Source organism: Saimiri boliviensis, chromosome 12, assembly GCF_048565385.1.
Source record: "Saimiri boliviensis isolate mSaiBol1 chromosome 12, mSaiBol1.pri, whole genome shotgun sequence".
In the NCBI taxonomy this organism is placed as follows: Eukaryota; Metazoa; Chordata; class Mammalia; order Primates; family Cebidae; genus Saimiri; species Saimiri boliviensis.
Genome location: NC_133460.1, coordinates 18,828,507 through 18,851,647, shown reverse-complemented (window position 1 = coordinate 18,851,647; position 23,141 = coordinate 18,828,507). Strand labels below are relative to the sequence as shown.

The 23,141-nt window shown below is 41.0% G+C and overlaps 1 protein-coding gene across 6 annotated transcripts in view; it reads right to left on the bottom strand.

The window, feature by feature from the left end:
• The window catches only part of DCUN1D3 (defective in cullin neddylation 1 domain containing 3), a 46,610-nt gene that overhangs the window by 21,960 nt on the left and 1,509 nt on the right, over positions 1 to 23,141 (bottom strand). For 3 of the 6 annotated variants that reach the window (XM_039478469.2, XM_074381976.1, XM_074381975.1), the window contains exon 2: positions 20,424 to 20,497. The exons of 2 other annotated variants lie outside the window; for them this stretch is intronic. The gene's annotated coding sequence lies outside the window, so the exon portion shown is untranslated. Of the gene's footprint in view, positions 1 to 20,423; positions 23,026 to 23,141 lie in introns of those variants that run through there. One more of the 6 variants, XM_074381974.1, reaches the window with a different exon arrangement.

Below are 23,141 nucleotides of genomic sequence, written 5' to 3'. Positions count from 1 at the left end.
TGAAACTACTAGAAGAAAACACTGGGAAAATGATCTGAGACACTGGTCTTGGCAAAGACTTTTTGTGTAAGACGTTAAAAGCACAGGCAACCAAAGCAAAAACAGACAAATGGGGTTACATCAAGCTAAAAAGCTTCTACTACGTAGCCAAGGAAACAATGAACAATGTGAAGAAACCACCCACAGAATGGGAAAAAATATCTGCAAACTTCCATCTAACAAGGGATTATTGGCCAGACTATATAAGGAGCTCGAACAACTTAATAGCAAAAAAAAAAAAAAAAGAAAGAAAAGAAAAAGAGAAAAAAGAAAAGAAAGAAAGAAAAGAAAAGAAAAATCTGAGTTTTATTTATTTATTTTGAGATAGAGTCTCACTCTGTCAACCAAGCTGGAGTGCAGTGGCATGATCTCGCCTCACTGCAACCTCCACCTCCCAGGATCAAGCAATTCTCTTGCCTTAACTGGGATTATAGGCAGAAGCAACTAAGCCCAGCTCATTTTTGTATCTTCAGTAGAGATGGTGTTTCACCATGTTGGCCAGGCTGGTCTTGAGCTCCTGACTTCAAGTGATCTACCCACCTCAGCCTCCCAAAGTGCTGGGATTACAGGAGTGAGCCACTGTGCCTGGATCTAATCCAATTTTCAAATGGGCAAAAAATCTGAATAGATGTTTTTCAAAAGGAGACATGAAAATAGCCAGTATATGAAAAAATGCTCAACATCACTAATCAACAGAAAAATGTAAATCAAAACTACAATGAGATATTATCTCACCCCAGTCAAAATGGCTTTTATTAAAAAAAAAAAAAAAACAGAATAATGAATGCTGGCAAGGATGTGGAAAAATGGGAACCCTCGTATACTGTTGGTAGAAATGAGTATGACCACTACAGAAAACAGTATAAAAGGCCCTCAGAAAAACTGAAAATAGAACCACCAAATGATCCAGCAATTGCACTACTAGATATATGTCTAAAGGAAAGAAAATCAATATACTGGAGATATCTGCACTCCCATGTTTATTGCAGCAGTATTCACAATAGCCAAAAGATGGAATCCACCTGAGAGCTCATCCATGGATGAATGAAGAAAATATGGTACATATATACAATGGAATATTATTCAGCCATAAAAAAGAAAGAAACCCTGTCATATGCAACAAAATGGATGGAACCATAGGTCATTATGTTAAGTGAAATAAGCCAAGCACAGAAAGACAAAGAGTACATGTTCTCACTCATATGTGAGCTAAAAAAGTGGATCTCATGAAGAGAGAGACGGTTATAATCTCTAGGTGGTTACCAGAGGCAGGGGAGGGGAGTGGGAGATGAAAAGAAGTTGGTTAGGCCAGGGGCAGTGGTTCACTCCTATAATACCAGCACTTTGGGAGGCCAAGGTGGGTGGATCATGAGGTCAGACCAGCCTGACCAACATGGTGAAACCCCATCTCTACTAAAAATACAAAAATTAGCTGGGCATGGTGGTGGGTGCCTGTAATCCCAGCTACTGGGGAGGCTGAGGTGGAAGAATCACCTAAACCTGGGAGGCAGAGGTTGCAGTGAGCCAAGATTATGCCACTGCATTCCAACCTGGGTGACAGGCCAAGACTTCGAAAAAAAGAAAAGGGAAGGGAGTGGAGTGGAGGGTAAGGAAGGGGAAAGAAGGGAAAGGGAGAGGAGGGGAGGAGAGGACAGGAGAGGACAGGACAGGACAGGACAGGACAGGACAGGACAGGAAAGAAAAAATAAAGAGAAGTAGTTGGTTGATGGGTACAAACAGAAGTAAGACCTAGTGTTTGAAAAATCAATAGGGTGACTCCAGTCAACAATATTCTATTATACATTTCAAAACAGCTAGAAGAGGTAATTTAAATGATTCTGGCATAAACAAAAGAGAAATATTTAAGGTGATACATATCCCAATTACCCTGATTTGATTTTTACACATAACATAAACGTATCAAATTATCATGTGTCCCAAAACTACATACATTATTTATCAATGAACAAAAGAAATCAGACTGAGTTCTGCGATAAAAAAGAAAAGAAAAAAGGTCACTGTGAGGAATAAATGGCTGCTTCATATCAGATGGACCTCAGTTCATGTGCTGATATGTGTTCCATGTTCAACCAATCCAAATGCCACTCCTCTCTAATTCAGCACAACACTGTTTTACGTCTTCATGGGACACACAATTCTCTAAAATTCTAATTTGCTGACTTATGTAATGCCTGCTCCTCCTAACAGCAGGCATTTTATCTGTCTTATTCACCACTTTACCCTGTGCACCTAGGCTATGTGGCACATGGCACCTTAATAAGTTTCTGTAGAAGGAATAATCATCACTGATACTGAGCACATGCTCTGTATACGGATTTATCACTTTAAATGTATTAACTCATGATTGAATAAATAATGAACCTGAGATGTTTAGCACTTTCTCACACACAATTAGTACTCAATAAACGGTAGCTATTTATACCAATTCAAATTATATGATGATGTTAGCAAACACTCAACAGGAAAGAGTAAAGGGAGTTGAGTCCCAGGAATGCAGAACTCAATTTCAGTTCTCAAGAGCTGATTTTTTTTTTTTTTTAAAGAGACAGTATCTGGCTCTGTTGATCAGCCCAGAGTATGGTGCCGAAATCATAGCCCAGTGTCAACTTCAAACTTCTGAGCTTAAACGGTCCTTCTACCTCAGCCTCCCAGACAGCTAGGACTACAGGAACACGGCACCACACCCAGCTATTATTTTTATTTTTATTTTTATTTTAGTACAGACAGGGTCTTGCTATGTTGCCCAGGCTGGTCTCAAACTCCTGGGCTCAAGCAATCCTTCTGCCTCAGTCTCTCAAAGCGCTGGGATTACAGGTATGACCACTGTGCCCATCCCTGCTTCTTAAGGTCTAATTTTTTCTGGACTCCCCCACTTGAAGTACCTACTACCTTCAGAGAGGAGAGAGAGGAGGGGATTTGTCTTATTACTCCAATTATTCCTTAACTTATGAGTTTCTCAGACAATGTGATACAAACACAGCTTCTTGGCCAGCAGTACGCGATTCCATCTCTCCTCACTTCACAATCTAATTTTCACCTTAAACACAGCAAAATCCAGAATATGAAGCTAAAATAGGGAGATGTTTAACCTGTCATGCTTCTTTTTGACCTGCACTCAGGCCCTTAGAAAAAATTCACATTAACAGAAATCACTTGTGCCCCTCCTTTTAGCCAGGGTGTTATCTCCAAGGGTTTACTGAAGTCATAGCCACACACAGCACTCTAGGAAGACCGAAGGGCTCACCAATCAGGAGCACTCCAGTGAAAAGCCTCAGGCTGCTGGTCTGAACTGCATCTTCCCTACCTCGACAAATAAAGCATCATATTTAGATGTCTAGAGATGCAGGAGCAACAGCCAGCAGCTTTTTTGAATACTGCATACTGCTTGCTTTAAATAGAAATTCAATTGCTTAAAACACAAGGAATCATGGCCAGTGTTACACCTCTTGAGATATCACTGCCTGATGACAGAGTGACTTTTAACGGGGAGGGCTGAAGCACATACCTTATCAAAGAGAGTAAGAGATACAGACAAAAAAGGTCTTCCATTTCTTTAATGCCACCAGAGACAATGAACTTTGTTTCATATGACAGTGAGAAAGGCCAACAGCTAAAGTCCTCAACGGGGCCCCCAAAGCCAAAAGTTCTTGCTGAGAAAGCAAAGGGCAGATTCCACCTCCGTCGGCTGGCAGGCCCACACATTCTGCTTAACCATGTGAAACAGCCAGCTCTTACTCTGCCCGCCCCCAGGCCCAGTTATGATATTTGGGGTAGAGACAGAATAGCAACACCGGTGACTTTTCTAGGAGGCTGTTTTATAAAAACAGAGCTTCCAATTTTAGGCCTAAAATTGAAAAGAAAAATAGCCAGAATTAGAAGCTTGTTTTAACACAATATATTGAAAATTACAAGTTTAAACACCGGTAGCTGGGGACGGGGTATCACACCACCACATGACTTCTCAGTGAGTCCTAAAAATAGCACAGGCTTCTTTAACAGTGATCGTCCACCAGTAACAGAATTAAGAAGTCTGCTTGTGTCAAATGATGGAAAACCAAAGTGACACCCCTCCTGTGTTTGTTTGTTTCAGCAGTGGCAGGACTGACACAAATGAATTGCAGCAGCAACCTATGAGACAGAAACATTGATAAACCTTTGTTGAAGCTAGTCAAAGAGGAAATGTTTGAAACCCTGAATATGACTCATTTTTCAGAAGTTAACATCAGTTTAACAGAAGTAAAAACCTTTCGGCCGGGCGCGGTGGCTCAAGCCTGTAATCCCAGCACTTTGGGAGGCCGAGGCGGGTGGATCACGAGGTCGAGAGATCGAGACCAACCTGGTCAACATGGTGAAACCCCGTCTCTACTAAAAAAATACAAAAAAAAATTAGCTGGGCATGGTGGTGCGTGCCTATAATCCCAGCTACTCAGGAGGCTGAGGCAGGAGAATTGCCTGAACCCAGGAGGCGGAGGTTGCGGTGAGCCGAGATCGCACCATTGCACTCCAGCCTGGGTAACAAGAGCGAAACTCCGTCTCAAAAAAAAAAAAAAAAAAAAAAAAACCTTTCAACTATCAATAAATCACTAACTGAAATACTTCTGGATTTCTAACATCCAATCTTGATTAGTATACCTTTGTGTCAAAGCAAAAGCCAAATAGAAGCATTTAACAAGTTACTACCCTTCCAGTTAGGAGAATCACTCTGGTAGAACTAGATAAGAACAACAAAAATTAATCTTCAGGCCTAGATGGATACTGTCATGATAATAAGATAATAAAGACCTCCCTAAAGGACTTCTGGGTATCATAAATTACATAACAAATCTACTTCTGCCAGGGAGCCAGGATTAACTCCTATTCACCCAGGTTACAACTCACTATTGCCAATAGGCTTACTGAAGTGGAAGTATATTATCTACCACTGCTCAGCAAAAGGCATAGTCATCTTTCTCACTACAAATGAGTTTGCTAACACCAACTATTCACTGTAAGAGAAGTCAACCTAATTATCTTAAAAACAACTTTGATATTTGTTTTTCCAGGCCAAAAACGTATTTTAAGAACCAGAAAAGAAAATGCTTCATAATTTCTCCCTCCCAGTAAGTCCTTCTCACTGAATTTTTTAAGTGCCTAAGATGACATTTTATTAAGATACTTTACTATGTCTATTGTGCATCCAAGGCTTAAAAGCATTATACATTATTTATTCCCTTGGAAAAAAAACATTCATGGCTCCCAAGCAAAAGTACATAGAACAGAAAGGCTGTTGTTGTTTTAGTGACAGCATCTTAGACTGCAAGCTCCAAGAAGACAGGGAAAATGTATGGTAACACAAAAAGGGCCAACTTGGCATGACGTGGAGGCTAACACCTGCAGTCCCAGCACTGTGGGAGACCAAGGCAGGAGGATTGCTTCAGCCCAATAGTTCAAGACCTGCTTGGGCAACATAGGGAGATCCAGTCTCTACAAAAACACAAATAAAAAAATTAGCCAGCCTTGGTGGTGCGTGTCTGTGGTCCTAGCTACTTGGGAGACTGAAGTGGGAGGATCCCGTGGGCCCAGGGGCCTTAGACTGTGGTGAGCAGTGATCATGCCACTGTACTCCAGCCTGGGTGACAGAGTAAGACCCTGTCTCAAAAAAAAAAAAAAAAAAAAAAAAAAAGGAAAAGAAAACGGCTAACTGGCATTCACTTTCTAAAGAATCAAGTGAAAAATAAGCGCCAACTATGTCCCTAGTGCACTGCACAAATCTACCTAAATGGAGAGTTCTACCACTTTTACATAATAATGTCCACAAATAGTTACTTAAGGTTTACTGCGTACCAGGCATCATTCTCAAAACATTTTTACACATATCAACTAATAAAATAATCCAACACTCCTATAATAATACCCTAGGAGGTAGGGTATAATAATATCCTACCTCCTAGGGTATTATTATAGGAGTGTTGGATTGGTATAGCAGTAAAGCCAAAATTCAAATTCTTAAATTAATAATGCTTTTCAAAGCTATTTTTTTTTAAGTCTGGAGGTTTAAATTGCTTCTTTCAAAACAGCACACTCTGATAGAGTGGTTTTTTTTTTGTTTGCTTTGCTGTGCATAAGTCTTTGAGTTACTGAGAAATCAAACTTTAACTACAACCTTCAGTGAGAAATACATTTTATATCCTTACCCAATGCACACATATAAATCCATGTATAACTCAAAGAAAAGTTCTATGAATATTTACCCTTTTAAATATGTACCCAAGCCTGTGCAACACAGTGATACTCCATCTCTACAAAAAATTTTTTAAAAGTAGGTGGGTGTGGTAATGCACACCTCTAGTCCCAGCTACTCAGGAGGCTGAGGGGAGGGAGTAACTTGAGCCCAGGAGTTCGAGGTTACAGTGAGCGATGAGTATGTCATTGCACTCCAGCCTGGGTGACGACAGAGCAAGACCCTGTCTCAAAAATAAACACATAAATAAATAAACTACCCAATATTTATCCTTACTTCTATGATGCACTGATTTGCATTATTTTTCTTTTTTTTTATTTTTAATTGTTGGTTATAACCCACCAATGAACTATGACCCACTGCTTGGAAATCTCAACCAGGCTTGATGAAGGTTCCCTCCAATATCTGCCTGAAACAACGTTAGGCATTTTACAGTCATGATAGCATTTACTCTCCACAGCTTCTCTCGGAGGTTCCTATTGCTATCCCTATTTTACAGATGAGGAAATAAACTCAGAAATGAAGCAGCTCATGCAAGCCTCTACTCTGTGACAGAGAGAGAGGAAACTCACCAAATATTTCATCTGCTCCCCTAATTTCCAAGCACACTTTCAGTCAGGTGGGGAAATGTGTTTACTTCTGACCATTGTGCTGTGGGCAGAAGATGGGATACTTGTGTCTCCAGGCGCAAGTAGAGTTGGCATATGACATCCGAGACATCTTTTCCTCTGCCATGATGAACCAAGACAGTGACCAATAAAGTACGGATGTATAGTCAGAAGACAGTAGAACCTACATCAACCTGGGTCTGTGAATGACTATATGGAACACAGCGCTGTACCACCTATTGATGCGTGTGGGACATACAAATAATAAAGTTTTATCAGATCAAGACAAAATTTTTAAGTTCTAACTCCTGAATATCTACCTCTTCTCAGTAACTCTGCAGTGACTGACTGAGCTTGGCCCCCTATCGCTTATATTGCAAGACCCTCACAAATGGTTTTATCTATTTCAGGGATTGTTCCCTCCAATCTCTCTTCCACAGTGCCACTGGAGTGCCTTTCTAACACATACACACATACAATATGTGAGCATGCCATATCTCTATTCAAAATAATTTCATAATTCTCCACCTACAGAATAAAACCCAAACTTAACAAGGCATACATCTGGATTTGGCCTCATCTATTGTCAATACTCTCCCTCTCTCATTCTGGGTACCTTGGGCATACTGAAACATCTGCCATTCCACAAGATGTCACGGCCTCTCCTGTCTCTGTGGTCTTATACACTGTTACCACTGCTCAGATTCCTCCCCATTCCTTTCTCTAGTCTTGCCCTTTCCTGCCTTGTGCTCAGATTTGACTTCCCGCAGGACTCCTGACTGACTGAGAGCCTCTCTGCCTCTCAGCACCTTCATTTATAGCACTGCTATTTTTATAGCACTGGTTTTACAACGTTTTCTAATTGTTGCTGTCTGATATTCCAACCAGACGATAAGGTCCTTAAGAGCAAGATCTATAACAGACACTAAAATTTGTTGGAATAAGTAGCTGGCAGCATATAAACACATTTCTTCTTCCTGAAACACCATGTATCCAATCCTAGAGTGTCTTTCAGAAGAATTCAGACTACATACACTTCACTTTGAATACAACCATGAAAGCATTACATTTTGGAGGCCAAAATTTTTTAGCTTACAAAACTGGTTTTTAGTTTCAGAAGCACCCTATGAATGATCCACATTCTGTCTGACAAAGCCAGTCTTTTGCTCATAGATTTCTAACTTGAAAATTACAAAGTCTGTTCTTCTTAGGGAGAAAATTTCTTGTACAGGTTGAGTATCCCTTATCCCAAATGCTTGGGACCAGAAGTGTTCTTTCTGGATTTTGAATTTCAGATTTTGGAATATTAACAATAGAAACTTACCAGTAGAGCACCCCAATACAAAAATCTGAAATCTGAAATTCTTCAATGAGCATTTCCTTTGGGCCTCATGTCAGGACTCAAAAAGTTCTGAATTTTGGAGCATTTCAGATTTCAGAGTTTCAGTACCTTCAGTACTTTAAAAGTGTGTTTTTAAAGCTTTTGTTTTATGAAACTGCTATCATAATTGAAAATTCTTTTGCTTAAGTAGGTTGTATCAGAAGTACTAAATACTGTAGATCTTCTGTTGAGTGAATCAATTGAAGTACTGTATGCAAATAGTAAGTATGCAAATCAAAAAGGGGAGGAGCTTAGGCCAAACTGCTCAGAGGGAAGGAAAAACAGGTTTCCTTCCAAATGGGGAAAAGGCAACTGGAAAGATTTTTACCTGTTGCATAACTTTTGATTATCTCTTTCTGCTAGTCCAACCAACGGTTGACAGCTGTAAACTTGGAAAAGCAAATAGGCAATTCCAGCTCTTTGATTAGGAAAGTTTTAAAGTCAGAGTTAAAGATTAAGTCAATTAAACTTTTTCTTAAAACTTGAAGTTACCATGAAAATTCAAGTTTCTAACATTCTAAAAGGACTTTATTTTAGGAGTAAAATGATTCTGGATAAACTGAAAGGTTATTCCACCATGAGAAGACCATGATAAGTGGTGTTGGAAACATGTAAGAATGGCTTACAAAGGTACTGACCTCTGCCACTATATTTGTACATCTTTCCTTCTGACTCTGTTATACCTTAAGTTTTTAAATGTGTGGTCTTCAATGCTCATACTTCTTACGGAGATTACACAACCATGGAGATAATTATTTGTATGACTGGGAAAGAACAGTCTTCTTTCATGTGGCTCACATCTTTAAAAGCCCAACTGCTCAGTTACCCACAAAAGATCTTAACCAAGACATACTGATCCAATGGCAATTTTCCAAGAAGAGAAGAAAACAAACAGCCCCACTCTAGCTTTGCAAAACCTGGTCTGCAGACCAAGGGCAAATGTCACAACTGGGCCCCTCCCCTTTCAGAATGTATCCAGACTCCTCAGCCATTGCCTACACATAATGACTAACTTCCGCACCAAGGGAAATGGGCTGTTTTAGAAACTTGACGTCTACAAGCAAGGTGGTCTTGTCATTTTTATATCCAAGGAGAAAAGTAAGTTGCTTAGTTTGAACTCAAAATCTGCTCAAAGGATGCTTGCTGAATGTCATCAATTAGATTGTAGTGGGAAGGCAGACTTTTTATCCTGCAAAGCATAGCCTTCAGTAAAAGCCTTTTTCCCCCTTGCCAATGTGCCCAATGACACAGGTCAGGACCTCTCTCTGGAGACAAGAATGACAAAATCGAAATTTACAAAGTATGAGGAATTGAGGCAAAGATCCCACCCCGTGTATTAAGTACAAGAAGTAAGTCTGAGGTTGCAGTGAATCATGATTACGCCACTGCACTCAGCCTGGGCGACGCAGTGAGAGACCCTGTCTCAAAATAAGTAAAGAAAATAAAGTAGGAGAATATTCTTGGGCTATATCACTGTTTTGTTCTAGTTTAACCTTCACTAGTAATACTTGGCACAGAAAGATACCAGACTTGGAAACATCTTTATAGCAATTTTTTAAAACTAAAATTTGAAACACTAAATAACTACTACAAGGAGCTATACCAGATCTATGGCCCTTTACACCATGTTAATTTAGAACAAAATCATTTGCAAAACACAGACCAACACTTAAATGTAGATAATGAAGGATGACAGTGTTAAGATACACAGAAAATGTCTAGGGATTACAGGTAATTAAGGCTTAAAAAAAAACTCAAAAAACCACAGAGGACATCTGAAAGCAGCTTTCTCAGCTTCTATTGCTCAACAGAGATTTCCGTTTTATTCTGGGTTTTACTGAAAAAGAAAGTACCTCCCACAGTAGTCTGTATTATTTCTACCACTATGCGTTTTCCTTCTCAAGACCCCACTATGTAGAATTATGAGCAATATGACACAGTGAAATGAGATTTTAAATACTGCCTGCCTCAATCTTTAACGTCATTTTAGGGCACATGTCACACTGTCCCTTTAAAGCAGTTTCCAGGAGTAATGTACAGGTCAGCTCTTGAGATGGGACAAAGCTTTGAATTCATGCACTGGCTTGGGTTCAAGAAGCAATTAGGCTTTTTCTCCCACCCCAACAGAACAAGTCAGACCCTAACTTAACTTCTAACATGGAAAGTCCCAACACCAAACAATGAAGAAACAAGGAGCAATCCAGGTTGCAGGGAAACTGCTGGTGAAAGAGGAAACATTATTCAGTTTTTCATCGGGAAAAAAAAAAAGCCACCATACTAATGTCTATGATATTTTAAATTCTACATAGCCTATTTCTGGGTATTTTTGCCATGAATGCAAAAAAAGAAATTTGTCAATTTGCTTGAGTTAGTCAAGTATTTTTTTTTTGCCTGAGACTTCTGAAGGCAAGTGTTTAAATCCTGAAATTTGGACCTGCCCAACTTTGGCCATCACCACAAAGACTTTAAGGTGCAGCATTGCACTAGAGTTACTGAGTCTTGGAACCTACAAACTTCAGCCATTCACATCCCACCTTTACCATCCCATCTACTGTTTATCTAATATTTTTCTCAAAAGCTTTTTTAAGAACTGTATCTACTGTTAAATAAAAATGATAGAGGCTATGGTTCTGGACTAAGCTCCTGCACTAGGCGCCAAGAGACCAGACTAAAAATCAAAATGGAGTCACTCATGCCCAAACTAAGTTTGTTATCTGACCTTCCGAGAAACCAAGAGAAAGAGATAATATCCAACTTCCCAAACTGCAAGTTTAAATCTTCAATTGGCATGACAATAAAGTTCCCTAGCTTTTCCTTACACACAAACACAAAAGTCAGAAGTAATCTAATGTTAACTAATCAGTTATTTCTCTATTGTTCTGTCTCCCTGTCCTGCCTTACAAGAAAAGTAGCTTTGAAAGGAGTGATACACTCTTCGTTCTTTGCTTCTGCTTTCTTCAGCCCTTCCATCTATAAAGCCAACTCCTGCTTAGCTCATCTAAACACTTATTCTATATTATGGAATGAAACATTGCCCAATTCTAGAATTGCAATACAGCCAATTGAGATGTGGAAACTAAATTGGTCGCAATTTTGTCTTTTGACATGACTTTAGTATCATCCTAAGCACTATTGTTCATGAATTCATATGTGTGATGTGATAGTTATGTTTTCATTCATACACATTAAAAAACAGAACTAGTAAATGAAAAGTATTCATCATGTAACACCAAAAATCATCTCATGCACCATCAGCAGTACAAAAAACACATGAGTGTTCATTTCAGCGGCACATAAATTACAAATGTAACCACAGCCACACTTTGAGAAACAGTAATTTAGTCTTAAATCCTTTATGTCATAGTTAAAGAAACAGATTGAGAGGGGATATGATCTGCCCAAGGAAAAACAGCAATGATGGCAGGGTCTAGACTAGAACTAAGAACTTAGTCCAGTGGCAGTCCCACTATGGTAAATTCTCTTGGTAGTTGAGCTACAGGAAGAATTAGAGACTTGGCCTCAGAGGAGTTGACCAACAAGCAAACTCTAAGCAGTCAGGAAGCCCTTTTGCATGTATGTGGATTTGGGCTTTTCACTTTATCTGAGACTCTGTCAAACATTATTTAGACTGGCTGAAATACATCTATTTCCTTTCCCAAAGTCTAATGTGGTTCTGCCCAACTCACAGAACCTCAAGGCATACAGCCAAAGATAAAAATGTCTCCTGGATCAGTTTCCCAATTTTTGATCCTACAGTATCTTAGCCCCTGTCCCCATTGCTAGACTCATACAGGCTCCATAGGGTTTCAGGAGGAAGATTTTCCATCTCTGGATTTTAGGCCAGCTTTGGAAACACACTGAAGTTTCCATTACAGAGTCACTAGTGTATTTCCCAGATACCCAGAGGACAGGTTTTATTTTCAAATGATAGATAACTGTGTCTACTGTGTGCCTAGCAATCTTTTATACACTGTCCTATAAACTGACTATAAGAGGAGGTAAAATTATACACACGACTCTTGGCTCTTTGGGAGTTAGCTGCCATCCAGGTGCGCATAGCAATGGATGCCATGTAGCCAATAGTAACTAATGTTATGAAATGTTTGTTTATATGCCCGGCACTGTCCCATGTCCGTCAAATGCACTATCTTATTGAATCCTCACAACTATTTACTGTGATTATCCTCACTCCATACTTGAGGAAACTGAGGCTTAGAGAGAGAAGTGGCTCATCCAAGGTCAAGTGGCAAGTGGGTGATAAAGTTCAGACTCAAACCCAGACTGACTCTAGAACCTATACTCTCTTAACCAATGTACTATATACATCTATTTTTTGTTTGTTTGTTTTGAGATGGGGTCTCACTTTGTCGCTGAGGGTAGAGTGCAGTGGCACGATCACAGCTCACTACAGCTTCAACTTTCCGCGTTTGGGTGATTCTCCTCAGTCTCCCAAGTAGCTGGGACCACAGGCACGCAACACCATGCCTGCCTAACTTTTGTATTTTCTGTAGAGACAGGGTTTCGCCATGTTGCCCAGGCTGGTTTTGAACTCGTGGGCTTAAGTGATCCTCCCTGCTAGGCCTCACAAAGTGCTGCGACTACAGGCATAAGCCACTGTGCCTGGCCTACTATGTACAGCTAAACCTTTTTAAAAGTCATAGTAAAAGGTAACATAGGCCAGACACGGTGGCTCACACCTGTAATCATAAAACTTTGGAAGGCCGAGGCGGGTTGATCACTTGAAGTCAGGAGTTTGAGACCAGTCTGACCAACATAGTTAAATGCTGTTTCTTCTAAAAATACAAAAATTAGCCAGGGGCAGGCACAGAGGCTCACGTCTGCAATCTCAGCACTTTGGGCGGCTAAGGTGGGCAGATCACTTGAGGTCATGAGTTTGAGACCAGTCTGGCCTACCTCTTACTAAAAATACAAAATTTAGCTGGGCGTGGTGGCACATGCCTATAATCCCAACTACTCAGGAGGCTGAGGCAGAGCTGGAGCCCAAGAGGCAGAGGTTGCAGTGAGCCAAGATTGCACCACTGCATCCCAGCCTGGGCAACAGAGCAAGATTGTCTCAAAAAATATATATAGCCAGGTGTGGTGGCACGTGCCTGTAATCCCAACTACTCAAGAGGCTGAGGTGGGAGACTCGCTTGAACTCGGTAGGGAGAGATTGCAGTGAGCTGAGATCGTGCCACTGCACTCCAGGCTGGACAACAGAGTGAGACTCTGTCTTGGGGGAAAAAAAATAGTAACATGAAATCTGCATTATAAATAAGCTTGTTTCTTCCATTAGGAAACTCTAGACCTAATGCACTTTTGAAGTTCAAGAATACTGCATAATCTGGGAAAGCCATTTCACACTGATTGAAGGAAGAATTTGCTCCTTATAATCTAAAGCTAATCAATTTGCAGTATCTGGTATGTCAAGAAATGTCAATTGTTAATTGTTTAAATCAACTTTAGGTAGGCTTATTCCATTACTACTTACAAGATACAAAACTGGAGTACTAATGTTGCATAAGAAAAATATATTTGGTCTTTGTCTTTTGTTCCTGCCAGAGCTCCTAAAACCCTTGGAATTTTCTGACTGTCTTTTGTTATTCATGAAGAACCCTCTGGAGCACATGCCAGAGTTTATGCCAACAAGGTGATTTCACCATGGGCCCTTATAGTTTCCAGTGAAGGGCTGGCCAAGCCAGAAAGACCAAGCACACGATTAGACTTCAAAGCCCTATTTTCTGAGCTCCAGGGAGGGAAGGGCTGGCTAGAGACAAAGTTCAATCACCAATGGTCAATGATCATGCCTATACAATGAAACCTCAATTAAAACTCCGAAACAATGAGGCTGGGAGAGCTTCCAAGTTGGTAAAAGCATCTACGAGCTAGGAGTGGCACACCAGAATGGGCATGGAAGCTCTGCACCCCCTAACTCATATCTTGCCCTATATGTCTCTTCCATTCAGCTGTTCCTGAGCTATAAATAAATCCTTTATACCAAAACTGTAATCCTAAATATCATGCTTTACTGAGTTCTGTGACTCATGCTAGCAAATTATCAAACCTGGGATGGGGGGGGTCATGGAAACAACCAAATTTATGGTCTCCTGGGCAGAAGTTTGGGTATTGTAGGAATATCCAATGCCTGCAGCTGGCATCTGAAGTGGGGCAATTTTGAGGGAACAAATAAGTAATATGTGGGGTCTTAGGGTCTGGGGCCCCACACCTGTAATCCCAGTGCTTTGAGAGGCCAAGAGGATCACCTGAGGCAGGAGTTTGAGACCAGCCTGAGCAACACAGTAAGACCTCATCTCTATAAAAAAAAATTTTTTTTTTAAATTAGTCAGCCATGGTGGCATGTGCCTCTGGTCCTAGCTACCTGGGAGGCTAAGGTGGGAAGATCACTTGAGCCCAGGAGTTTGAAATGACAGTGAGCTATGATAGTACCACTGCATTCTAGCCTGGGTAACAGGGCAAGACCCAGTCTTTATAAACAAAAAACAAAATTAACATGTGTGGTCTATGCTAACTCCACACAGAAACAGAACTGAACTGGTGGACATTCAATTGCTGCCCAAGAACTGTTGGAATGATATAATTTTAATAACCTCATTAAGAGGTTCACACTAAAACTAACCATCCTGATGCTCAGAAGCCACTTCCCTGCTTGATTTAATCATTAAATCTACACCTGTTACCAATTCAGAGCACTGCTTGCAGGATGGCACTAGTAGAAAATCAGGTCCTATGGACAATTTTTTAATTTTTAAAGAAAGGCTAAACTAATTTGGCCTGCCAAAGAGAATGTGGATGTTGTACAAATGTGAAGTCAAAAATGATTTTTTTGGGGGTGGGTATGGCACTCTTATCACCCAGGCTAGAGTACAGTGGCTCAATCTCAGCTCACTGCAACCTCTGCTGCCCAGGTTCAAGCAACTCTCCTGCCTCAGCCTCCCGAGTGGTTGGGATTACAGGCGCCTGCCACTGTGCCTGGCTAATTTGTGTATTTTTAGTAGAGACAAGGTTTCACCATCTTGGCCAAGCTGGTCTTCAACTCCTGAACTCATGATCCACCCACCTCAACCTCCCAAAGTGCTGGGATTACAGGTGTGAGCCACCGTGCCCAGCCAATTTTCTTTAATTAGTAGGTTTTTTTTCATCTTACAGTTTCCACAAGAGAATTATTAATTACGTCAATGACTGACATGTAACTTTCGTTTGGATAGCAAACATTGTTAAATGTCAAGAGCAACGACCCAGTGTTCTCTAACCACACACTCTAATGCATGCCAGTAATTATAATCCCTCTTGTTTACCAACTTCTGATTTGTCAAAATAAAGCCCTAAGAGAGGATCTCGGGGCAGGAGGGGGGAATTTGGCCAGCAGTTCATAAGCATGATTGGTCTCCAAGATAGGAGGTTAAGTTGTCAGAGAGGAGTACATGTAGGGTAGCTGGCCTTTGAGATGGCTTAGCGGTGTTGATGGTGATACTGTGGGCTGGATGTGGATTGGGGAGAAATGCCTATCAGTAGTCTAGCTGGGACCAGGGATAACTGTAGATCATGATTGATTAGTCCATCTTGGAGGCCAATTTGGCCAAACCAGCCACTGTGTCCCTGCACTCATCCCTCTTAGGCAGAAATATGCTTTCCAGTTGTGGGAGAGATAGATGACTTGTGGTCAGAGCCCTGGCCAGGGCCAATGTACTGCCCAACTCCACAGGGCCCTGTCCCCTTCTTGTGAATGGCGTTCCCTGGAGTTGGCCAATTTTGTGGCCAATCCCTACCCTCTGTCCCCAGTAAGTGCACTGTTAGTATTTTCCACCCTCTCCCAGCTAGACCATTCATGGGCTTTTCTCCCAGTCCACAATACCACCACCACCGTGCCATCTCAAAGGCAGCGACCCTACACATACTCATCTCCGCCAACTTAACTTCTCATCTTAATGCTCTCGAAGTCTTTAGGCTTTTCTCTTTCATAAAAAGTCAGGAAACTCTCAAGCAGAATGCTGCTCACCATGGTCATGAGATACACCATTTTGAGTAAAAGATCGAACAAGTGACTAATTATTTCAAAGAACAACTAATTTTCTAAAAGAAAACGAACCTGAAAACATTCTCAAAAGCAGACACAGAGCATTCACCCCATCTCTCCACACTCTCTAATTCCAATTACTGAGAAGTAAGAAAATGTCAACTGGGAAAACACCTCCTCAGAGGGCCTAAGACTTCCAGTGTGCCCCTGGACGCTGTCTCGTAGGACCCACACTGCTAGAGTCCCGTTGCCCTCACTGTAATGGTATTCCTCATCTCCCCCTCCTGTTTAAAGAGCACTTCCTAGGCATGTCATTAAGCAGACATAAAGCAACTATTTAATTGAAAGCTAACTTGCTTTACAGATATTTTTTAAAAATAAGGAATGCATGGCCATGGTGATTATTTACACAGAGCTGTTCAAAAGCTGTTCTGTCCATGGAGCCACCTGGATTTTCCTCTTCAGATTCCAGGGCAGGTCACAGGAAATGGAAGTCTGTCTCAGCATTTTGCACAGGTGTTCGAGAGCATGCTCACTTGCTTATCTGAAAAACTTACAGTGTACTGACCATTTTGGGGTTTGATTTGGGGGAAAAAATAAAACTTGCAGGGATAATGCCTCAACTCCTACTGAAGGTAATATGGTCTCTATCACAACTATTCTGAAGAAAAAAGGCCAGCTCTCTATTAAGTATCCACAACCACTGCTAAAACTAAGAAGCCTCCCACCCCATTACCCATTAATAACTTTGCTTCACATTTCCTTCACTATAAGGAATCTTCTTTGAAAGACAAATAGTTTGTGACAAAACGTTTGAGTACGGAACCCAAGAATACAGAGTCCAAACACCAAGGGTTCAATTAAACTCGAACTTTACTGAGTGCCTACACTGACTTGTTTGAGAGATATAGTGCAACAGAGAGAAGAATAATTAGTGAAGAGAAAGCCTGATTCTAGCCCTGCTGCTGCCTATAGCTTGCCCTGTAACTTTAAGCATTTACTCATCTTTTTTTAAAAAAAAATAAGACAGGGTCTCACTCTGTCACCCAGGTTAGAGTCCACTGGTGCAATCTCAGCTCACTGCAGCCTCGACCTGCTGCCTCAGCCTCCCGCGCAGCTGACACTACAGGTGCACAACACCATTCCCAGCTCCTTTTTCTTATTTCTTGTAAATGGGATCTCACTGTGTTGCCCAGACTGATCTCAAATTCCTGGAATCAAGCGATTCTCCTGCCTCATCCAAAGTACTGGGATTACAAGCATGCAGTGCACTACCATGCCCAGCCTACTCATGTTTCTTGATTTCTGTTTTCCCACTAAAAAACACCACTTTTCAACCTGTTTTCTGCCTCAGAACATTTTCTTACAGGGTAGCCCAACATAACAGAAGTTTACAGTAACTTTTCACAGACTGAAGTAGTAACATGAAACAAAAGGAAAACGGCAAAACCCCCTCATCCCTGCCACAAGCATACTTCAACAGTGGCCAGAGAGGACTCCTCAAAGCCCAGCTTGAAATAAACTAACCAAATATGCTAAGATTCTGCAAAAGGATCTGACTTTTTCCTGCTTCTCCTAATGTCAGGAAGAGGAATTAACAGCATTCAATGTAGTAATGCTATGTCTTGAGACTTGTTCAGACTCAAAATTACAGAACACATACTCATCCACTTTAGGCAAACACTGCATAGAGTTAAAACCCACCATGAATGATAGAGAGCTAAAAGCTGTAACCCAATTCTGTTGCTTGTGTGGGAACAATCTGCTACTAAAATAAAGGGGCAGGCCAGGTGTGGTGGCTCATGCCTATAATCCCAGACTTTGGGAGGTTAAGGCGAGCAGATCACTTGAGGTGAGGAGTTTGAGACTAGCCTGGAAAACACAGCAAAACTCCATCTCTACTAAAAATATAATAAATTAGTTGGGTATTGTGGTGCATGCCTGTAGTCCCAGCTACTCAGCAGGGCTGAGGCAGAAGGATCGCTTGAGCCTAGGAGGTTGAGGCTGCAGTAAGCCCTGATAATGTTACAGCATTCCAGCCTGAGCCATAGTGAGACTCTGTCTCAAAAAATAAATAAAAACATAATAAATTAAAAAGGGGCAGGTCTAACACTTTCTCTTGGACCAACAGGCAGAAAGAGGGGCAGTGGCTCCAAGATACTAAGTGTCTCAAAAATGAAGAGTGCCACACTACACACTGCTGCTATCTGAGATCCTCAGTCAGTCATCAGACCTGGTCTGAATCTGCAGGCCCAAGTGACAGAATTATTTCTAGTCACCAGGTCCTGCGGTTGAGCCCTCAAAGAGGGCAGGGCACAAAAGGATCAGGGACAATGCTTCCCAACACTATGCCATCTAAATTTCTGTGTGGCAATTCAATCCTAAGCCCAACAACATAACACAGCTCAAAGGACACTTCTGAACAAAGCCAAGCCCTCAGAAAGGTAGGAGGAATCATCAACAGTCTGCCTTTGCATGCAACCAGGCTGGTATCCAGGCACTGGTCATAGGTGACTTATTTTGCCACGAGAGCTAATCACCACCTCAGTCCTGAGGTAGTGATTTACTAAGCTTTACTGAGCTTCCCCATTCTAATGTATATTTAAAGAAGGTCTCATTTGCACACATCTTAAAGAAAATGATTTAGCATTTCCCTCTCTGCCATTCTCTTCTTTCAACATATCACAACTTCAGAGAGTAAGAGTTTGAGCCACTTCTAACCTTTTCTCTCATTTTCAGTGCAATCGGCCATCTGTATCAACAGGTTCTACATCAGTAGATTTGCCAACCACAGATCAAAAATATTTGGAAAATACAAACATAATAATAAAACAATAAAAATCTGAATTTTTAAAAATACAGTATAGCAACTACTTCCATACCATTTACATTGTATTTGGCTGTTGTTTTTGAGATGTGGTCTTGCTCTGTCACCTAGGCTGGAGTTCAAGGGCTCCATCATGGCTCACTACAGCCTCGACTTCCTGGGCTCAAGCAATTCTCCTGCCTTAGTGACCCCAGTAGCTGGGACTTTGGGCATGCAGCACCATGCCTGGCTAAGTTTTTAAAATTTTTTATAGAGACAGGGTCTGACTATGTTACCTAAAGCTAGACTTGAACTCCTGGCCTCCAAGCCATCCTCCTACCTCGGCCTCCTAATGTGCTGAGATTACAGGAATGAGCCATCACATCCAACCTGTATTAGGTATTATAAGTAATCTAGAAATGCCTCCTGAGTAGCTGAGACTACAGATGTGCATCACCGTCACTCCCTGCACCTTCCCATATACTACCACTTCATCATTTGTAAATTTTGGTATCCAAGGGGTCCAAAACCAATCCCCCAGTATACCAAGGGGATGTAAATAAGTTATGCTTTAGTTTGAAATTATTTACTAATTAAATGGTCAAGTTCTGTAGTAATCTCTTCCCACCATCCAAAAGAAATAGGACTCATCATTATCTAGAAAAACAAACATAAGAACTAGTGAAACTAGATTTGAACTGAAAGACACTAACTCAATTAACCCTGGTCCATTGTGCAAAGAGCTTCAGAATAGTCCCAACATTGAGGGAGAATGGATTCTGGTTCACTGGTATCAACATCTATAAACAGACACAAAGAGATAATTTTCAGTTATCAAGACCTGGGGAGACAGGAGTTACCACATCATTACCATTGTTTCAACCTAAGCTACCACTTCTTCACCTCAAAACAACTGGCAGCTAGTGTACAATGAACTCTCCTTCCTACAGCACATGTAAACAGTCCCTGACTATTTCAAGTACTCATACAACAATTAACAATTCTGTTTTTCACTTCCAGTATTTGTTCAATAAATTACATGAGCTATTCAATACTTTATTATAAAACAGCCTTGTTAGATACATTTGACCAACTGCAAGCTAATGTTCTTGGCATGTTTAAGGGACGCTAGGCTATGCTATGAGGTTCGGTAGATAAGGTATATTAAATGCATTTTTTTACCTACAATACCTTCAACTTATGATGGGGTTACCAAAGGTAACCACATTGTAAATCAAACAGCATCTGTATCCCAAAACAGTAGCAAAATCAGATTACCTTTAAGTTGTGTAATGCAAGGCAAAACCACTTACCCACAACTGCAATAGCAAATGGCATCAACTGGCTTTCTAGGTTGCCCACCTTTCAGAAGAGTTCGTCCAAAAGCCTGCAAAGTGTAAGAAACAAATCCACTGGTACCCTAAATTAAAAGGCCAGCTCAGCTCCAAAGATCCAATTCACTTAATTTTGCAGATTCTTTCCCCAAACACAATTAGTAGCCAATGTAGGAGTCAATGGCTTCCCCTTGTGTTCAAGTCCCCTCCTACCCATCCACCTCCTTTCAAAAATTAGAAAAGAGACACCAGTCTCCAAACTGGCTGATGAAACTTCAGCCTACAGGATATTTTCATATTTGAGTTACAATAAACCATTGAAATAAAGATGAAGTGGAGAGCTTAGTAACCCATCGGATAGGGCATTTTATGCCCAGCATTAGCATATGAGTTAAATCCAAACTCTTTAACCTGGGCCAAAGCCAAATAATTAAATTAATAAGTATCACTATGATTCTCTATTCCTTTGAGATTCTCTAGTACGGAGAGTAGACGCTATTTGCCTGTTCCTAGCTGTTTACTTTAGTCATTTGCTGGCTAACTAAAAGACTTTCTGTTTGCAGTCAAGTCAGAATTAGTAATTCAGTACCAGGATCTACCTCGTCCCCTTCATTACCCCTAGAACTGCACAGAGAGCTCTGTTCAAGTTTTCGACAGTCCTTCCACAGGTGCCACTAGAATACTAGAACCTAAAACAGGTGACAAATCTTCAATTTCTGATCATTTTCTCCAAACACTAAAAGGTTTTATTTGGCATTTCTAATACTGAGTTTACTACAAATAGCCCAAGCAACATTTAAGTCTCTCAACCGCCTGGCTCAAAGAGCCAATTCACTCAAAGAACACACTAGTCACTGTTGTGGGGTTCAAAAGAAGAAAAAAGCATATTCTGTTTCAGCCCACTGTGACATGGCTCAAGAGGGCCAAATCAAGGAGTCATGATTGGGCCTCTCAAGTGGACAATCTGGTCAAGGTGAGGCTGAAAAGCAGTATGTTATTAGAGATGAATGCCCCCAGCAGGAGACAAAAGTAGGTTATATCCCTTGGTTACATGCCAACACAAAGATGCCGACACAGTGGAACTGAGCCCCATAATGGTCATTTATCTAACGTAATCCACTGAGTGAATGTTTAGCACCAACCTACACCTCAGTTACTAGTCACGCATTACTAGTCATCAGGAGGACCAGACAAGAGTGGAACTATTACAACATAAACTCTGCCTCCCTACGAAAGAAAACCTGAAACTTAGATCCTGATGGACATCTTGGTAGACCGACAAGGGCATGTTATTAACACTTGCCCAATCTTTCAACTTTAAATACATGCAGAGCTGGAAGCAAAGGAGTATTCGTATACTAGAACACATTCAGAGAACATATTATGCAGTTTTAAATAGCAGCATATAAGACAAAATAAGGAACGAGGTGTGCCCTCAATTGAACATCCTGCTGAAATCTGAACACTCAGCTTGAGATTTATCTGCTAGAAAAGACCCAGGTGACCACTGCCTCTTCCTCTCCCACTCAGCGGAGTGACTTTTTTTTATTATGATAGTCCAACAGTACCTGCAAAAACAGTAAGTGATAAGACCTAGTTAAGGCAAGAGAATTAGTCAACAAGTAGCATCATTTTTTACTTCCTCCTCCTTCCTGCTCTTAATTTGTTTGCCTACCTATTCTGAGCCCCATATCCACCTCTTTGACCTTATCTCCAACCCTTCCCAGTGTTCACTAAGCTCTGTCTATTACTAACCCAACCCATCCTCTTCCCATTACCTCCCACCTAGCCTGGCTCTTTCCTCCCTTTCCCTGGACCCTGACAAGCACATTCCAGTCAGTTTCTACACCAGCTGTTCCCTGAACCTGGAAGGATCTTCCCCTTATCTTTGGCTGGCTCCTTCTTTACACTTAAAGCTCTACTTAAGTGTCACCTCCTCAGAAAGGTCCTTTTTGACCATATCTACAGTTAAGACAATTCCTATCACATCACTCTTATTTTCTTCAGCACTTGATCAAAACCTGATTTATTGGAGTATACATTATCTCTCTCTCTGTCCCCAGCTCCCACTCCAATGTAAGCTCCATGAGAGGCTGAACCTTTTGCTTGTGTTCACCTTTGTACACCCAGTGCCTGAAACACTGGCTAGCACTTGAGAGTCAATAAATGTTTGCTGAATTAATGAATTGTGGACTTTTTATTCAATGGCAAACTAGGTTCCAAATCAGTTAAAGTGAGAACAGTAGTCATTCTTCTGTGTATTTTTGTGAAACACCTACACACACTGTTACTGGTACAATCAAGGCATTAAATATTCTGTTTCATAGGGTCTGAAAGTCCTAAACAGGACTTTCTAGCGTCAGAAATTCCTAGCACTATGCATATCAAGCTCAGTTACAGGACAGAATTTATGGGCACTTTCTAATCAAAAGACTCCTAAGGCCGGGCCTGGTGGCTCACGCCTGTAATCCCAGCACTTTGGGAGGCAGAGGTGGGCAGATCACAAGGTCAGGAGTTCAAGACCAGCCTGAAAACATGATGAAACCCCGTCTTTAAAAAAAAAAAAAAAAAAAAAAGGAGTCCTAAAATGTGGGCCCTACCTCTTAAAGTTCTTCAGAAAACAGTTTCAGATCCTACAAAAGATTTCCGAAGAATATATCAGTATCAAAAGGAAAATCATTACTCTTCACTCTGAAA